This window comes from Kryptolebias marmoratus, linkage group LG12 (genome assembly GCF_001649575.2).
Source record: "Kryptolebias marmoratus isolate JLee-2015 linkage group LG12, ASM164957v2, whole genome shotgun sequence".
NCBI classification, from domain to species: domain Eukaryota; kingdom Metazoa; phylum Chordata; class Actinopteri; order Cyprinodontiformes; family Rivulidae; genus Kryptolebias; species Kryptolebias marmoratus.
Window position 1 is genome coordinate 22,082,941 of NC_051441.1, and position 4,074 is coordinate 22,087,014.

Genomic DNA, 4,074 nt, shown 5'->3' on the forward strand with positions numbered 1-4,074 from the left:
AAAAATGACAAGGCAAGGTGAGGAAAGGCGAGGCAAGGCAATACACAATACAAGGCAATGCAACAACAATGAACTGGCAGGGAAGTGGAGAAACAGACCAGGTTTTAAAGCAGAGGATGATTAAGGAAAGTGGGCACAGGTGAGAGATTACAGCAGGTGGAGATGGGCATGACAATTAACCAAGTGCAGACAGAGGTGAGGTGAATACTGACAGAAGTACGAAGACAAAATACTGTTAAACAGAAAAGCAACCCATGAAACAAGAACCAAAACTAAGAATAAACTCAAAAATACAAGAAACCATGACAGTTTCCTCAGCTGCCGTGAGAAGAACATCCTGTGCTGTGCTTTCTTGATGATGGAGCTGATGGTGGGCTCCCACTTGAGGTCCTGGGTGATGGTGATACCCAGGAAGCGGAAGGAGTCCACAGTGACGATGGTGAGGTCCTTGATAATGAGAGGGCTTGGTCGGTCTATGGCTTTCCTGAAGTCCACAATTAACTCCACCATCTTCTGGGTGTTGAGCTCCAGGTTATTTGAGTTGCACCAAGACACCAGCCGATCCACCTCCGTCCTGTAAGCAGACTCATCCCCGTCCGAGATCAGACCGATGACGGTGGTGTCGTCCGCAAACTTGATCAGTTTTACAGACTCATGGCTGGAGGTGCAGCAGTTGGTGTAGAGGAAGAAGAGCAGAGGTGAAAGTACACAGCCCTGGGGGGAACCGGTGCTGATGGTCCGAGTCTCCGAGATGGTCGTCCCCAGCCGCCTGTACTGCCTCCTATCTATCAGGAAGTTGGTGATTCACCTGCAGATGGAGTCGGGCACACTGAGCTGAGAGAGCTTGTCTTGGAGCGGGTGTGGCAAGAATGTGTTGAATGCGGAGCTGAAGTCCACAAACAGGATCCTGGCGTAGGCTTTTGGGGTGTCCAGATGTTGCAGGATGAAATGGTGGACCAGGTTAATAGCATTGTCTACAGACCTATATATATATATATATATATATATATATCTCACAACCATCAGTTTCTATCCCTCTGCAGAACTTTGAGCTGTGACCTCTTAGTCATGGAAAAAAAATAAAAGCCACTATCAGCTAGAAGAAGGTTGTGATCCCAATGCTGTGTGTGTGTGTGTCACAATGTATGCCTGGCTTCTTTAGAAAAACAACAAATAATATTTCTCCAGTTAAATTTTTCTTTCTCTGACAAAAACCTCCAGATGTCAGCTAGGTCTTGTTATGTTATGTATGTATGTTATGTAATAAAGTCATGAAGTCATGAAGACAAAAAGTAAATTCAGCATATGTTAACTTCAGTAACTACATTACTACCATTATTTCTCTTGATTTTTGATTCACTAATTATGTTTTTGTCTGTTTCAGTGTGTGTGATTGTCTGACTGTCTGATAGCACAATGTCCCATTAACCAGTAGAGAAAATTTTAATGAACCTCTCAGAAAGAAATCATTGAATGTACATCTACAGCTGATTACCGTACCTTTTGGAATCAACAAGATTCAAGATGGTTGCCACAGTCAACATATCCTAAAAACACCAAAATAATAATACTTTAGCCAATTTTCCAGATATTGACCTAACATGTGGTGTGGAAGCTGAGACACAGCCACAACACATATTCTAAGCATTAATAGAAGATTATTGTTTAAAATTTTGTCATTATCGTTTTGGACTCAACTTCATGGGTCTGTTAGCAAAATTTTTCACAAACCATTGGGCAGATTTTAATGAAACCTTCAGGAAAAATAAAATCATTGAACCACACACTCTGAGTGTTACATCTCTTAATATCTCTTGAGATTATGCATGCCTATGTACAAGGTTGCCCAAAACAGCTACAACTCCACCATCTGTTAACAATAGGGTGACCTTAGTCTAAAACTCTGGCTTGAAAGGCAGCGGACGATATGCATTTCTTCAAGAAATGTTAGGCCTTTAATTACTGACATGGATCAGTTGTTGTTTTTGGTATTGGTCTACTTTGGTTAATTTATCGGTTGCTGGGAGTTTGGTGCAAGACAAAATTTCAGACATCAGTACAGTTTTTTTTAGAAGCAAGATGACTGTAAATCTGTACAAAGAGCAAACGCTCAAGAATTGGGATGCAGAGAGTGATCCTCTCTGCATGAGAGTGAGTTTGTATCTGATCAGCCAATCATTATCTCTAGGTGTCAACTGGTGATAGACTGTATCTGCACGCGCAAATTGCTGCAGTGCTGCATTCTTCCACTCCCCTGCTGACAACAGGGTGAGTCAATGAAAATAACAAACCAATGCAGGGTACAGTCCACTGTGTGCCTAATCATTAACAACATGCCAAACCCTCCCTGCAAACATACCTGCAGCTCAGAATGTAACCTGAAACTGCTTTTATTGGTGCTTTTGTAAAAGTCAATCTAACTTTAAAAAATCTAGATCAAAAACAAACCCTCTACCATGTGTTGTAGAAATCTGTCACTGATTATGAAAATGGTGATCTGAGGCTGCTGGCTGAAATTTGAACCGTTGCTATTGAAACAAGATGCTAGCTGTTTCTGTTGATTAAAACTTGTGTGTAGGGCAAGGTGTAGCCTGATCCAGGTGCTCTACAATGACTGGATTGTCTGGCTCAACTGTCTCTCTAGTACAGCCACATTCTGAATGTGATTCACCAAAGAATGACACTCTTTCCTAGATCACAAGAAGAAAGGGTCATTGCAAAACATCAGCCCAAGTCTAGTTTAGTAAATTATTTTACCGAAGACTAAGTGAGACCAGTTGACAACTGCTGAAGACTAGTTGATGACTGTTGGTGATTATTGAAAACTACTGGAGTCTCATTGGTGATTGTTGGTGACTAATTGGTGATGTTGGAGACTAGCTGGCAATAGTTGGTGACATTTAGTGACTGTTGGAGACCAGGTGGTGACTGTTGCTGACTGTTAGAGACTATTTGGTAAAAGGCATTCACAAGGGAGTAATAACGCCAAGAAATGGTTGCTGGAGTTTTCAATTTCCTTGTGTGGATCGCAGATACTCAGTCTTGTCACTTGAATTCTGTTCACAACTTTGTGCAACAAATTTTCTTTCAAAATGGTTGCAGATTTGTCGCAAATGTCTCAAACCCTTGACAATATAGTTTTTATATTTCTAGAACTCTAGTATTTTGACACCTGCGTGAGAGGTCTTTTTTGGCAGAAAACATTTGGGGCTACAGCACTAAATTTCTTGGTCTAAAACACAGCAATAAATGAAAACTATTTTTTAAAAACCCAAACCTAAAACCTAATATTCTCACTCAAATCTGGCTATCTTCATTTCAAAAGTGTACTTAAGTGGGTGCCAAGGTGAGAACAAAGCAGGATGAGGTGGGAACAATTTGGTTAGAGATGCAGAATGAAATATTTGGCAAAATATCCACAGAAATAGGTCTCAATTTTCAAGAAGTGAATGTGCAAAGCACAGTGGCATAGTTTCCTTGTCACAAACAAATTTTGAGCAAATTAGTTGAGTCCCCAACTAGTCTCCAACAGTTGCAAACAGTCATTGACCAATTTCGAACAGTTGCAGCTCATTTTCTGATTGCAGAGTTTTTCTTAGGCTGTTACATTTGTTGTTTTTGTGTGTTTGTGTGTTCTGGAGTTTGCATCATTCATGTGTTTGCAGGGTGTTTTGTCATTTGTGGCACAATTAGCTGTTTGCTGTGTGTTTGAACCTGTTGGCCACTGTATCTCACTAGTATGTGACTGCAGACAATCAATTGCAAACAGCTTTTGTGAGGGAGTTTCTAAATTTTTTTCAAAGCTTGGCAAGGGTTCTCAGTTTCTTCACAAGTTGCAGAACTTTGCTCTCATTTTCTGTTATTTTAAACATGTTTTAAAAAATTTACATGGCAAGTTTACTCTCAAAATAGTTGCAGATTTGTCACAGGTATATTGAGCCCTTTACAGTTTAGATTTTGTGATTGAGAAAAAAACTCTTTAGGACTTTTTGGCAAACTATGACATCAAATTATAATTGACTGGAGACAAAAAAGAGAATAAATTGTGATAAAATTGAGACAATTAAGGCACTT